Raw genomic sequence first — 16,431 nt, 5'->3', positions numbered from 1 at the left:
TTGCATGTTTCATAATTTTTTATTAGATTTTAAGTGATATGTTGTTGAGTGTCAGACTGAGTGTTGAAATTTGGGCAAGCAGTTGAGTAACTTTCAGATCAGTTTATTTTTAAGCTTTATTAGGGCTGAATTAGCCTTTATTCTAGGACTAAGTTAGCCTCACTATTAAGGCCTAACCTTTCAGCCATCTCTATTGAATAATCACCCAGGTTTCAAAGAGATTTCTCTACTCTGGCTGGTTGGAACTTGTCTCCCAGCACTGCGTGAGTTCTAAAGTTGTTGTTCTTTGTGTTGCCTCATGGAGTTTCATCCTACATATACATATTCATCCTACATAGTACTCAGAAACAGATTCAAGAGGACTCCTCTTCTGATTTCTGGAACCATTTTCTATAGGATTCCCTCTTCTCTAGTACTCTGCCCTGCAAATTCCACCCACTTCATTCTCCCAAAACTCTAATCTCTCATGTCTTCTCAACTCAGTGAGAATGCTGAATTCTGCCTGGGTTAGCCTTTCCTATGCCATGGTCCACTAAGGATTTCCAGGCGATTGTAGCCAGAACAACTGTAGTGTTCACATCATTTATTTTCCATTTCCCTGGATCACAGTCCTTCACTGCCTATTGCCCAATTTATGAAAACTGTTATTTCATACGTTTTTCCAGTTTTTAACTTCTTTACAGCAAGAGGACAAATCTAGTACTGCTTACTTCAACATGACAAGAAGTGGAAAATCTACAATTTTAATGGGTAAGGTATTCAGAACAACCTGAATGGGTATTTCTGACACAGGGTCCCTCATAAGGTTGCAGATGACTTGTTGGCCAGGACTACAATAATATGAAGGCTTAAATGGGGCTGGAGAACCAATTCCAAGGTGACTCGCTAACATGGATGGCAAGTGCTACTGGTTGTTTGCAGGAAGTCTAGTACCTCACTTCCTGTACTCTGCTTGAGTGTCCTCCTGGTACAGCAGCTGGCTTCTCTCAGGGCAAGTGATCCTAGAACAACGTATGCTTTCTATGGCCACCAAAACACATAAAGCACAGGGATAAAGCACCTTTGATTCTTAGGAAATGACCAACCATTGACATTCTCTTTATTTTTTTATAAATTTATTTTTGGTTGCATTGGGTCTTCACTGCTGTGAGCAGGCTTTCTCTAGTTGCAGCAAGCAGGGCTACTCTTAGTTTCACTGCGCGGGCTTCTCACTGTGGTGGCTTCTCTTGTGGAGCACGGGCTCTAGAGCGCAGGCTCAGTAGTTGTGGCGCATGGGCTTAGCTGCTCCGTGGCATGTGGGATCTTCCTGGACCAGGGCTCGAACCCGTGTCTCCTGCGTTGGCAGGCGGATTCTTAACCACTGCACCACCAGGGAAGTCCCTGACATTCTCTTTAAATCAAACCACCCTGGATTGCATTCAGCACACAGAAGAACCATAGCTCTCAAATTCTTCAAAGAATTACTTATGAAAAAGCTAACCAAAGTTCAACTTGGTTAAAGTGAGTGCAACCCGCAAGGAAGCTGAGCAGCCGCTCGACAGTCACTGTCCTCCCTTCCTTTCACAAGAAGGTCATCCTGTTATTTCAGAGATTCTAGAGTAGAATGCCCCCCAAGAGCCCCAAGAGGGCATGAGGGAATTTTGTGTGACACACAAGGTGAGGATCCCCACATAACTAGAGCCCTGACACAACATTCCGTTGGCACATCTCAGTGTACTAGGCCACCCTCGCTGCTCATTTCTACAAGGCTAAAGCCACCAACCTCTTTCTGAGAGTTCTGCCGGTCCATGCCACCACCTCAAAAAATATAATAAGAAAAGAAAAGAAAGCCCTTTCTAGTGAGAGGTATGCCAAGGACTAAGGAAAAGATGATCAGGCAGATGCTGCTTCACTATAAAGGGTCAATTCAACGATGGGCAAGGCTGCTTTTCCTTCTAACTGGAGGCAACTTGCAAGTCACATTTTTAAATGTATGCATTTCCTTAGACTTTATGTATTCATTCCAGAAAATCCACTTTTCTTCCAAGCACATAAGACTCATAGCTCTTAGCAATAAATTTAGCATTTAACATGCAGAAGACTAAGCCGGGAAGTCAACAGAGGGGAGAGATTCCAACTGAACTTTTCTGGCTCACACAAAAGTGAAAGCATTTTTATATATATTCATATTCGTATCATACATATAATTTCCATTTAGCTTTTCTAGATAAGAATTAAAGGAATAAACAGGTACAAAGTCTAGCAGTCAGTTCACAAGCATTTACTGCTACCTGCTCTGTACTATTCACTGTGCTAGAGACAGATGTTGAGGGGCTTGCCTTGAAGAACCATAGACTGGGCAACGCACAGACAACTAACACACTTTCAACTATTCAGTATATATAAATTCGGTATATATAAATTCCAACCCCTACGTGATAGACCTTCTGTCAGACTCTGAGGGTTCAAAGAACGACGAGAGAAAGATTCTGACATTAACATGGTCCAAAAAGAATAAGCCAGAATCGGAAAGGGGACATTGGGCAAGACATTGATACCATTTCTATGATTGTCCAAAATTTTAAATTAATTAATTTAAAATAAAAATAAAATGTTTGTATAGCATGTTTCTTGGCTGACGGTCTGAGATTTGATAATCATGAAATACCATACAGATTCTATGCTAAGATGTTTTAAAAAGAATGTCATCATTTCTCAGCCTTATTTGTACTCTCATTAATGCACTCTGGCATTTTATAATGGCAATTTGTAAATAATCTTCTAAACATCTAATGATCCAACCTTCTTTTAGCATCTTAATTTTAACCGTCCATAGCTGTGTTCTCTAATATGGCAGCCATATGTGGCTATTTAAATTCAAATTTATATTAATTAAAAGTGAAAAATAAAATTCACTTCTTCAGTCATACTATTCTCATTTTAAGTATTCAGTAGCCACTGTATTATAGAATATTTCCGTCATTGTAGAAAGTTCTACTGGACAGAACTAGTTTATTGATTTCTAACATAAGAAAATAGTCTTCCAGCTCAAATCATATTGTTTGCCAAGTAAGTTTCCTTTTTTTTTTTTTTGGCGGTACGCGGGCCTCTCACTGCTGTGGCCTCTCCCGTTGTGGAGCACAGGCTCCGGACGCGCAGGCTCAGCGGCCATGGCTCACAGGCCTAGCCGCTCCGCAGCGTGTGGGATCTTCCCAGACCAGTGAACGAACTCGTGTCCCCTGCATCGGCAGGCAGACTCTCAACCACTGCGCCACCAGGGAAGCCCTCAGATTGCTTTTTAAAACTCAAACTGATATAACATTAAATACAGTGATAATTTACTTGTTATTGGACAAAGACTTATTAAACAATGATATTTGGACTCAGAGCTCCTCCTTGGAAATCTTATTATAATTGTTCATATTAGATAAGGGAAAATTCAACATGATAAATTCAAATATTCCACCAGACAAGGAGAGCTAAATAATACTGCATGCCATGGCCTTTTTTTGTGAATAGGCTTTTTCTCTAGCTTTACCCACAAGAACATCTTTCTGTCGAGGATTTAAGATGACCTCACCTAATTTCCTTGGCAGATAAAGGCAGTTTTTCTGTCTTGTGTTGGATCTCATGTTTGCTTAGATATTCTTCTACATTTCCAAGTCCCTCAGTTAAGTTTGGTGATATATCTGCTCTTTGGGGATATTGCAAAATATTTTCCCTAGTATGGAAGACTACCCATTCTCCCCAAATTCTATAACCCACAATTAGATTAAAAATTTAAATAAACTATCAGTATAACTAACTCTAAGAGGAAAAGACCCTCACTCCTCAATATTGGACACCTCAGAGTTAACTGTGGCTCAGCTGAACACAAAAATCTTGGAAAGAGACATGTTTCTTGCCTGGGGATTTATTTCTTTATGATTACACTATTCTAATTTTCAGTAAAAATTAGTTTACTAATATCTGAAGAAGTCTGTCTACAATCCTGGGACCTTTGCTTTCCCAACATTCTCATCATACACTTTCTCCTCTTCAGATCCAAGCAGATACATGCAGAGATCAAACACCAAACCCCTTGATCAAAATAGCTGTCATTCTCTTGCTAGAATGACTTTCCCCTTCTCTCTACCAAAGGGCTGGTATGATTTTCCTGTCAAATATGTCAAGGGAGTCTTTAAGGTGTCCGTCAGTTGCCAACATGTGTTCTGCTCAGACAAGAGTGCTGCCTTCAGGAAGGAAGCATAAACTTTCAGAGTTACACTGTAAAAGGCGGTGAGTCTCTGGGTATCCAGGGAAGAAACACTTCTATTTGAATCTCAAATCTGGATTTTCATAATATGTGGACACATAGGAAAACAGTTTTCTACAAAAGCTTTGTAAGGGAGAGATATTCCTTTATTTCCAAAACAAGACTAATGGCTCATTAAACTCAATGTTCTATACGAGGTAGATAAATTCAATGAATTTAAATGTTATTTCTTATAGATTTTCAGGGAACTGGAGACTTCCTACTAGGATAACCTATTGATATCCTTTTTGATAACCTACTGAAGTCAAAGCTATAAGAACCTCCTTTTCTTTTCTCATCTCAACTAGATAGAAGGCAAGCCTATATTTAGGATGAGTCACTGAATATGGGAAGGGAGTTTCTGAAGTGGTCTAGAGACTTCTCGACAGCTAGATGTCCCATATTATCATTTCTTAACAGGGAGGGCTAATAAAGAGTTACCTCAAGTGGTTGGTCTATTCAAGCCTCATTTCAGCTCAGCTGCTGATTCATCAGATACATCTCTTGCTGTGTACAAGGGCTTTCCATCTGACAGAGTTTGGCTTAGAAACCAGAGTTCTGGTTGCTGTGTTTTCTGCCTTTCATAATATGCTCTCCTAAAGATCCTGCAATAAATAAACCAACTCTTCTTGCTGTCATCCTCTTACACTTTCTAGCAGAAACTAGAGAGGCACATAGCTGAGCTCTGTATCAACTTGATAAAAAGCTGAGAAAAAGAATGCAATGAATTTAATTTTAAAGTAACAGATAAATGATAATTTCCAAATGGTCTAGAGTATGATTAATAAAAACTGACAATAATAGAATATGTGGGAGAAGTATTACTGGTTTCTTTTGAGATGATAATGGGATAGATAGATTACTTATTCAGAAAGTGTTCAAGGATTTTTGGTTGCTTAAGAATCAATTAAGGTAGAATGCATCCTTTATGAAGTAAAAATTCAGATGATTATCTGAAAAGTATTATACACTTGAATAAGTGAAAAGAAACTGTATATTGAAGAAGAAGAATATAAAGTCACATCACTCTGCTTGTATAACATTACTCTTAATAATAAATATATTTAAATCAAACTAATGCCTAATAACAGAAGAAGAAAGTGATTTTATATATATAACAGAAGAAGAAAGTGATTATATATATATACATACACATGATTCTCTATACACAAATATGCATGTATGAATATATTCCAATTATATATACATAGTCTATATTTATAAACATATATATTCCACGGATGTATGTATAATTTATTTGGAATTAAACTATAATTCTAAAATACTACATTGGAATATTTTTTATGATATCACAAAACATCAATATATTAAGTAATAAAGGTATAAAAATATTTTTAAGTCACTCAATAGAATAAAAAGTATTAAAACTCATATATATCATACATATTTATGATTATATAATATATAAATGTATTATGAAAGCAAAACTGGAAATGACACTTCAGCACAGATTTCAAAAGCCTTCTGTAACTTTTGTGCCTCATTATGAAAATTTTTAAATGTCCGTCTTAACAAAGAAAAAAGTAAGTTTTTCTCTTAGAGGAAAACATAGGTAGAACACTCTATGACATAAATCACAGCAAGATCCTTTTTGACCCACCTCCTAGAGAAATGGAAATAAAAACAAAAGTAAACAAATGGGACCTAATGAAATTTAAAAGCTTTTGTACAGCAAAGAAAACCATAAACAAGACAGAAAGACAACCCTCAGAATGGGAGAAAATACTTGCAAACGAAGCAACTGACAAAGGATTAATCTCCAAAATATACAGGCAGTTCATCCAGCTCAATATCATAAAAACAACCCAATCCAAAAATGGGCAGAAGATATACAGATTGCCAACAAACACATGAAAGGATGCTCAACATCACTAATCATTAGAGAAATGCAAATCAAAACTACAATGAGGTATCACCTCACACCAGTCAGAATGGTCATCATCAAAAAATCTACAAATAATACATGCTGGAGAGGGTGTGGAGAGAAGGGAACCCTCTTGCACTGTTGGTGGGAATGTAAATTGATACAGCCACTATGGAGAACAGTATGGAGGTTCCTCAAAAAACTAAAAATAGAACTACCATACTACCCAGCCATCCCACTACTGGGCATATACCCTGAGAAAACCATAATTCAAAAAGAGTCATGTACCACAATGTTCACTGCAGCTCTATTTACAATAGCCAGGACATGGACACAACCTAAGTGTCCATCGACAGATGAATGGATGAAGAAGATGTGGCACATATATACAATGGAATATTACTCAGCCATAAAAAGAAATGAAATTGAGTTATTTGTAGTGAGGTGGATGGACCGAGAGACTGTCATACAGAGTGAAGTAAGTTAGAAAGAGAAAAACAAATGCTAACACATATATATGGAATCTAAAAAAAAAAAGGTTCTGAAAAACCTATGAGCAGGACAGGAATAAAGACGCAGATGTAGAGAATGGACGTGAGGACAGGGGGAAGGGGATGGAGAAGCTGGGACGAAGTGAGAGTGGCATGGACATATATACACTACCAAATGCAAAATAGATAGCTAGTGGGAAGCAGCCACATAGCACAGGGAGATCAGCTTGGTGCTTTGTGTCCACCTAGAAGGGTGGGATAGGGAGGGTGGGAGGGAGATGCAAGAGGGAGGAGATATGGGGATATATGTATATGTATAGCTGAGTCACTTTGTTATACAGCAGAAATTAACACACCATTGTAAAGCAATTACACTCCAATAAAGAAGTTTTAAAAAATCATAAAAATAAAAATTAAAGCCAATAAATAAATAAAAGTAAGTTTTTAATTAAGTTTTATGAAGTAGATTACAATAAATTATTTTAAAGAAAACAGCTACCACCCAAAGACCATGAGCATAATGTGATATACAATCTTCCAGTCTTGGTTTCAAAATGTACCCTAATGTGTTCCTATTTTCTGAAGGATTTGTTTATTCACTGTGGTTCAAATTCAGATAAGTAACCACTTGCATATTTAGAATATTCTCTTTCAATATTTCACATTGTATTAGTTTGTTTTTTTTTAATTTTGTATTGTGTTATCTCCTATTCCGCTCTCCACAGACTACTTACGTCCACATGAAGGAAGAGGAAGAGAAGAAAGAGCAGAAACTGCTACAGAAGATCAACTTTGAAACCACCGTTCTGTATACACTTGTGGTTTATGAGAAGTAGTTCATAGTCTCTCTATAATCAGAGGTCAGTGTGTTTTATTTCCATGTTGCCCATTTCAATAGGCCTATTACTTAGCAATCAAGGCACATTATACATATGATTACAAACACATCTGGAGACTATGAGGTTCCAGGTAACCCAACATCTACAGCGTGCGGAGAGGTTTCCCCAGGCTGGATTTTTTTTTTTCATGAAACAACGCATGTTTATTTACATTTATGCTGCTGCTGTGTTCCTGTGTTCTATGTTTTGGTTCCCCTGTAAGGAGAGGATGTAAACAACATTTAACATATACGAACACGATGGAAAAGTGAAGGTGTAGTTAGTATGCATGTTAGTAGCACAACGCCAAACCACTCTGTTTGAAGTCAGCACTTCTTTTTCAATAACTGAGCATCAAATTTTTTTTATCATAGAAAAATGGAAACTGTTCTTGGATGCTTTTCAAATCAGTCAATACCACACACATTGATTGAATAGCATCTATATATGTGCCAAGCTACTGTTGCTGGTACAGGCGCTTATGGTAAATTATTCTATCTCTGCAACATGTTATTTGGAGGAAAATTGGCACTATTTGCAAGGAACTTTGGGTTTAATTTGCATCTAAAAATTTTAAATACCCATAATTGTATATGGGCAGGAACATTACCCATGGTTAATTTGCATATTGTTCCTATTGTCCCTAAGATGCAGGACATTTAACAATGACTACTTTATGCCACATGACGTTGCACACCAAACTGAGAGCAAAGATCACTCAGGGCTGATGAAACTTGGCATTGAGGACTTTTGGGGTCATGATGAACCACCAAACAGTTTAACACCCTTTCATCTCATGCCCACTGAATTTCCCTTTCGAGCATACCTTCTGCCCAGGCTTTTGCAGACTCATCCCAGGACTGTCTGGCTCAATTATCTTGGTCCTAGGTGTCTGTAAGCAAAATCATACTTCAGAGGTTCAAAGGCCTCAGGGGCTATCCATCAGGCCAGTTCCATTTCAAATATAAAAAAAATCTTGTGCACTCTGATCAAATTGATGTTTCTCCTTCCTTACGTATCAGTAGCACAAAAGCTGAAGCTCCCTTCCATCTTGAGAGTCTGAACTTCATTCTCCTTTAATGTAACAGTCCTTTCACTAAATCCTTTCTCAGGCTCATTGGCTGCTTCTGTTGAAAATACTCTAACCGTGTATCCTTTTCTTGTTATGAATAAAACAGTTATCCAAACCCTAATGCTGAGAAATTTTCACAGTTCTCCAGCACTTTCATACTGCAGCTCTGTCAATAGTGGAAAATGAATCAAGGCTCTGGAGGGAAAATTTTGTGCTTCAAAGGAAAAACTATGTGTTATCTATAGCATGTCTCCATATTATCTGTTTATGATTCTATGGCAGCTATTCTATATCTCTTTAAATTATAGATAACTGATAGCAGTGAAAAATAATTCTTATCTATAGTTATACAAATCTGCACTGTCCAAAGAGAGTTAATTGACCTCCCTCCGTCACTGTGGAGAAGCCAGGATTTTCTTTTGAACTGTTAAACATCTACTTGATTTCCTCATTGATTCATGAGTTAAATAAAATCTTTAATAATTATTCATTTTATATCTGCATGGAAGTCACATATTTATCTTTTTCTAATTACCATTTAACAGCTGAAAATGAGGAAAAATAAGCATAACGAGGTTACTGATCAGGGAATTTATAAAAATGAGATGGTAAAAGAGGACATATCCAGCAAGAGGGGATCAAGAGTCATATTCTCTCATGCTTTTCTTAGCATTAACATGCCATAATTTAGGGGGAATGAAAATAAAGAGTTATTTAATAAGTTTCTCTAAAAGTAATATCACATTTGCATTCATATTGGAGCGTCTTGATGGAAATGATTAAAGGGTGATGGTTAGTATCTGAAACCACTGTCAAGGCAAAAATTGCATCAGACAAAGTTAAGCAGGTGAGGAAGGCTTTATTCAAGGCTATTGAAATGGGGAAGAGAGACAGTCTGAACTCAACTCCACCGAAACAATGGGCATGAGAGTTTAAAAGCTGGGTTGGTAGATATCATAGATCATCTGTGTTTGCTAATTGGCCTTACTCAAGGAAAAGGGAAGCAGAGGGAGATTCAACACACAGAGAGAAGAAGGCAGTGTAAAGACAGAGCAGCGAGAGATTTGAAGATCCTGGCCTTGAGGACTAGTGTGATGCAGCCACAAGCCAAGGATTGCCCAGTAGCCACTAGGAGTTGGAAGAGACAAGGAAATTATTCTCCCCTAGGGCCTCCAGGGTGAGAACAACCCTGCCCACACCTTGATTTTGACCCAGTGATACTTATTTCTGACTCCTGGCCTCCAGAACTACAAGAGAATAAATTTATATTATTTTAAGCCACCAAGATTGTGGTAACTTGTTACAGCAGCCAAGGGAAACCAGTACTGATTTTGGTACCAAGGAGTGGGGTACTGCTGTAACAAATACCTAAAAATGTGGAAGTGGCTTCGGAGTTGGTAATGGACAAAGGATAGAAGAATTTTGAGGCACATGATAGATAAAACCTAAATTGCTTTAAACAAACTACTGACAGAAATATAAGCATTAAGGACAATGCTGCTGTGAGCGCAGAAAGAAGGGAGAAGCACAAAAGAGGAAACCTGTATCATCTTGGAGAATAAGTATAGTGTCACAAACAGAATACTGGTAGAATGTGAACATTAAAGGTGCTGCTCAAGGGTCTCAAAGGAAATGAGAAACATCCTAGTGGAAAATGGAAGAAAGGCAATCCTTGTTATACAGTGGCAGAGAAATTCGCTGAATTGTGACCTACAGTTCTGTGGGAAACAAGAACTTATAAGCGATGAATTCAGATATTAGCTGAGGAGATTCCCAAGCATAACCTTGAGATACAGTCTGGCTTCTCCTTGCTGCTTGTACTAAAATGCTAGAGGAAAGAGACATATTGAGGAAAGAATCACTAAGTCAAAAGGAACAGGACTTGTTGATCTGGGAAATTCCCAGACTGCCCAGATTGCAAAAGATGTTAAAATTAGGAGACTCACTGTTACAAAAGCGTACTCTGGAGAGAAGTCCAGCAGTCTGGCTGGAGAACCTTTCGTTAGTGGGGAAGGGATTAAGCATGAGTGAAGGGGAGCACAGTTGGGGGACTGGACAATCTGGGTGAGAGATAATGGTGCATTGATCTGCGAAGTACATGTGGCGGTCCAGCACTACAAGTGATGAAAAGTGGTTGGATTCTAAATATATGCTGAAGACAGAAACGATGATATTTTCTGACTGACTGTATACACTTTGTGAGAGAGAGGGTTGAGGATTATTCCAAAGCATTGGGTCTCGGTAACTGGAAGGATAAAGTTGACATTTCCTGAGATGTAGGAAAATACCAGGAGCCCAGTTTTTAGCATAATAGGTTGATATTTCCATTGGGAAAAGCAAGTGGAGATTCTGGGAAGGTAATTGAATATAGGATTCCAGAGATCAGCACCTAGGTCCAGACTACAGCTCTAAGTTTGGGGTCATCCAAAATATACAAACAACTCATACAACTCAACAACAAAAAAACAAATAACCCATTGAAAAATGGGCAGAAGACCTTAATAGACATTTCTCCAAAGAAAACATACAAATGGCAAGTAGGCACGTGAAAAAATGTTCAGCATCACTAATTATTAGAGAAATGCAAATCAAAACTACAAAGAGGGGCTTCCCTGGTGGCGCAGTGCTTGAGAGTCCACCTGCCGATGCAGGGGACACGGGTTCGTGCCCCAGTCCGGGAAGATCCCACATGCTGCGGAGCGGCTGGGCCCGTGAGCCATGGCCACTGAGCCTGCGCGTCCAGAGCCTGTGCTCCGCAACAGGAGAGGCCACAACAGTGAGAGGCCCACGTACCACAAAAAAAAAAAGAATCTGCCTGCCAATGCAGGGGACATGGGTTCAAGCCCTGGTCCGGGAAGATCCCACATGCCATGGAGCAATTACGCTCGTGCGCCACAACTACTGAGCCTGCGCTCTAGAGCCCATGAGCCACAACTACTGAGGCCACGTGCCACAACTACTGAAGCCCACGTGCCTAAGCCCGTGCTCTGCAACAAGAGAAGTCACCACAATGAGAAGCCGGCACTCCGCAATGAAGAGCAGCCCCTGCTCACCTCAACTAGAGAAAGCCCGCATAAAGCAACAAAGACCCAATGTGGCCAAAATTAATTAATTAATTTTTAAAACTACAATGAGGGGCTTCCCTGGTGGCACAGTGGTTGAGAGTCCGCCTGCCGATGCAGGGGACACGGGTTCGTACCCCAGTCCGGGAAGATCCCACATGCTGCAGAGCAGCTGGGCCCGTCAGCCATGGCCACTGAGCCTGCACATCCGGAGCCCGTGCTCTGCGACGGGAGAGGCCACGACAGTGAGAGGCCCACATACCCCCCCCAAAAAAAACAAAACAAACAACAAAAAAAACTACAATGAGGTACCACCTCACACCAGTCAGAAGGGCCATCATTAAAAAGTCTACAATTAACAAATGCTGGAGAGGATGTGGAGAAAATGGAACCCTCCTACACTGTTAGTGGGAATGTAAATTGGTACAGCCACTATGGAAAACAGTAAGGAGATTCCTCAGAAAACTAAAAATAAAATTACCATATGATCCAGCAATCCCACTCTTGGGAATATACCCAGACAAAACTATAATTCAAAAAGATACGTGCACCCCTATGTTCATAGCAGCACTGTTCACAATAGCCAAAACATGGAAACAACCTAAATGTCCATCGACAGAGGAATGGATAAAGAAGATGTGGTACATATATACAATGGAATACTACTCAACCATAAAAAAGAATGAAATAATGCCATTTGCAGCAACATGGATGCAAATAGAGATTATCATACTAAGTGAAATAAGTCAGAAAGAGAAAGACAAATACCGTATGATATCACTTATATGTGGAATCTAAAATATGGCACAAATGAACCAATCTACAAAACAGAAACAGACTCATAGACATAGGGAACAGACTTGTGGTTGCCAAGGGGGAGGGAGAAAGGGAGAGGGATGGACTGGGAGTTTGGGGTTGGTAGATGCAAACTATTGCATACAAAATGGATAAACAACAAGGTCCTAATGTATAGCACAGGGAACGATATTGAATATCCTGTGATAAACCATAATGGAAAAGAATATTAAAAAAGAATGTAGGGCTTCCCTGGTGGTGCAGTGGTTAAGAATCTGCCTGTCAATGCAGGGGAAACAGGTTCGGGCCCTGGTCCAGGAAGATCCCACATGCTGTGGAGCAAATAAGCCCATGCGCCACAACTACTGAGCCTGTGCTCTAGAGCCTGCAAGCCACAACTACTGAAGCCCACATGCCACAACTACTGAAGCCCATGTGCCTAGAGCCCATGCTCCACAACAAGAGAAGCTACTGCAATTAGAAGCCTGCGCACCGCAACGAAGACTAGCCCCCGCTCGCCGCAGCTAGAGAAAGCCTACCTCTATATGGGGATATATGTATATGTATAGCTGATGCACTTTGTTATAAAGCAGAAAGTAACACACCATTGTAAAGCAATTATACTCCAATAAAGATCTTTAAAAAAAAAGACCCAACTCAGCCAAAAATAAAAATAAATGAATAAAAATTTCTTAAAAAAGAATGCCTGTATGTGTATAACGGAGTCACTTTGCTGTAGAACAGAGATTGGCACAACATTGTAAATCAACTACACTTCAACAAAAAAAATTTTTTGATAAAATAAAATAAATTTGGGGTCATCAATATACAGATAATATCTAAAGCCACGAAGCTGGAGGAAGTCATCAGGAAGGGACTGTAGATACAAAATAGAAGAGGTTTCAAGAGTGAGTCATGGGAGCCTCCAAAATTATAAGGTCAAGAAGAGGAGAAGAGAGCAGCAGAGGAGACTGAGAAGGAGTGTGATAGGAGAAAAACCAGGAGAGCGTGGACTTCTGCTGAGTCAAGTGAAGAAAGCGCTTCAAAAAAGGAATGATCAAAAGTGTCAAGTACTGGGACTTCCCTGGTGGTCCAGTGGTTAAGACTTTGCGCTTCCACTGCAGGGGGCACGGGTTCGATCCGGGGCTGGGAAACTAAGATCCCACATGCCACGTAGCCAAAAAAAAAAAAAAAAAGCGTCAAGTACTGCTAAGAAGGTAAGTAAGAAGAGGATGAGAAGTGTCCATGGTACTTACCAGCCTGGAAGTCATTGGAGATGTTGACTACAGACGTTTTGTTATGATATTGACATGATGATTTCAGTGGGGGATAAGAGAGAGAATTTAAGGACAGTATATATAGGAAATGAAACGAAATGAACTGCAAAGTCAATTAATTTTGCTTTTTAAAAAATCCACAAATTTGGCCAGAATAAGCTCATTACTAACTTAAAAGAGTTTTGCTGAGAGGTACCAGGTGGCTAGAGGTACGGAGGAAATGAGTAACCAACATGGATCCTTCAGTTAGAGAGCTGGCTAATTAAAGAGGGAGGTAGTAAATGCATGGTAATTTCCAAGAGCTAAGGGGAAAAGCAAATGTGATTGTTTTAATCTGTTAAATCTGTTAAGCCTGTGAGGTTAAAAACAGAGAGAGAAGAGACTGAATGGGGTTCTTGAAGAGTCGATGGCAATAAAAAAAGCAAAGGTGAAGGAACTGACTTTAGAAGTGAGTAATTTCTTCCTGAGAAATATTAGGGACAGATGAGAAGGGAACTGCACACCAGGCTTTCTCAATCTCAGCACTATTGACGTTTTGACCTGGATAATTCTTTGTTGTGGGACGGCCTCTCTGTGCATTATTGGACACTTAGCAACCCTGATCTCTACCAACTAGATGCCAGCAGCACTCTTCACCTGTCATGACAGCCCCAAACTGTCTCCAGACATTGCCAATGTCCCCTCAGGGCGAAATCACCTTGGTTGAGAACCACTGATATAGAGATAAATTGAAGGGCAGAGATTGCACTGTGGGCGTTCTGAGTACTATGAGAAATTGGAATGGTAACTGCATACAAGGTATTAGAATGAGCTGAGTGATTAAGAGAATTTCTGGGAAGAATTCTTAATAACGATAGATACTATGGTGGCTTTGTTTTGTGTCAACTCGGCTCACTGGAACTGTGTCTGCCAGAATGCCCTTCCCTATATAGTTCTAGACTCATGTGGGCCACAAGAGACATTTTACATGAGATTTGAAGGTGGAAGGAAACAGCCACTACATTCGTTTCATAGTCAGAAGGCTACTGTAAGGCACCAGGCACGACTGCAGCTCACACACATTGTCACTAATCTGCTGGCTTACCTTGGAATGAAGCAACAACCAGGCCACGGCTCCTCCAGCCCCTCCCACTCCTGTACTAGGTGCCTCTTTAGCTCTGTGCTGACGGGTGCCAGCTGCCCCAGCAAGTCATCCATCTCATCGAAGTGGGAGGCCTGGAAGCAGTGAGACACCCCTGTGGGTTCCATTTCATCTCTGAGGGCTCCAGGCCATCCCTCTAGTTTCCAGTTTGTGCTTACTCTCCCCTACTTCTTGTCCATCTTTCTTCCCAACTGCCAGTCCTGCTGACTTGAAGATGCAGCATGCCACACAGAAGCAATAACTGTATATAAACTCTTCAATGCAATCTCTCAATTGTCTAAGGTCAAATCCCTACAACAAATCCCACATTCCATACCATTTATTTACTACTGCCTGTATGTCAAGTATAACAACACCATAAACTACGTTGTAGTATCCTTATTTTATAGGTGAGGAGACAGGAGTCAGAAAGACTAACTCTATCAAGGTCCCACATTTAGTAAGCCGTAGACATGGAGTCTGAACAGCATCCACCTTCCTTTAAAATCCTCTCTCTTCCCATTCTCCCAGTCTACAGTGCTGGCAGTTAGCGATTTTAAGAAATAAGGAGGTGTAGAACTTTTTAAAATTAATGACCCTGGCCTATTGGTAAATGATTCTACACTGTATTCTAATAATGGTGGGAAATAAATAAAAGCCCTTTTCAAGATAGCACTTAATGATGTTTTAGAGGTAGGAGGCACAAAAGTTAAAGATAAAATCTACTTGCTCTTCCCGGATATGAAATAAGAAGAGTTTCAGTTTTCCATTTTCTATTACTGCATAATGCCTCTGAGACACTAACATTTGGCGGCAGCAGATGTCCTGAAAGTTTAGAAGGAACCTTAATCAATCTATCAACACTCAGTTTAATCAAAACTAGCAGAGAGTGATCAGGGGGTTTATGACTATTACTTGTGCCACGGCCAATGTCCTGGCTTCTCCTTTCCTGTCTCTCACCTCCAAGGCAGAGCGTCTAGGCCTTCCCACACCAGCTGACACTGACAGTAACAACAGCAGCCATGTTCGCAGTACATATGGACTGTGGCAACAGACCAAGATAGAATAAGTCTTGCTTTTTACTTGCTGGTATTTTTAAAAGCAGCATCATAACCACAAAGGCATTGATGAAAATGTATTAGGTTCGCTGGGTGAACAATGTGTACATATCTCCGTGTCTACTATAGCATATAAAGTCCTGAGGTACCGGGATCAAATCTATGAGTTACTTTCCAAAAAGGCTAGAATGATAGAATATCAACATCGGAAGGGATTTTTTTTCTTCAAGTCACCTAATCCATCCCCCTTCCAAGTGGATGAATCCATTCTAAAACTAACCAAGTAGTCATCCATGTTCTTCTTTCACTCTCCAAATACCATGCCATTAACCAATTCAAAAGGGAGCCCATGTTATCCTCTGATAGTTAAAAGCTAGACTATGCCTGCCTGTGATTATGACCCAAGGGTGTTGGAAGAGTCATTTTGCATCATCCAGAGAATGTCTCCTCCACCTATCATGTGCCATATTTATTAGTTAATGCATGTTCTACTGTTATAATAATGGCAATAATAATGAGA

General features: G+C 39.8%; 1 pseudogene; it reads right to left on the bottom strand.

The window, feature by feature from the left end:
* The window catches only part of LOC112393463 (ADP-ribosylation factor 1 pseudogene), a 54,411-nt pseudogene extending 39,481 nt beyond the window's left edge, over positions 1–14,930 (bottom strand).
* Positions 14,931–16,431: the final 1,501 nt, after the last annotated feature.

Source organism: Neophocaena asiaeorientalis, unplaced genomic scaffold (assembly GCF_003031525.2).
Source record: "Neophocaena asiaeorientalis asiaeorientalis breed wild unplaced genomic scaffold, Neophocaena_asiaeorientalis_V1.1 scaffold40, whole genome shotgun sequence".
Taxonomy (NCBI): Eukaryota; Metazoa; Chordata; class Mammalia; order Artiodactyla; family Phocoenidae; genus Neophocaena; species Neophocaena asiaeorientalis.
Note: the sequence above shows the minus strand (reverse complement) of the source record. Positions and strands in the feature narration are given on the sequence as shown.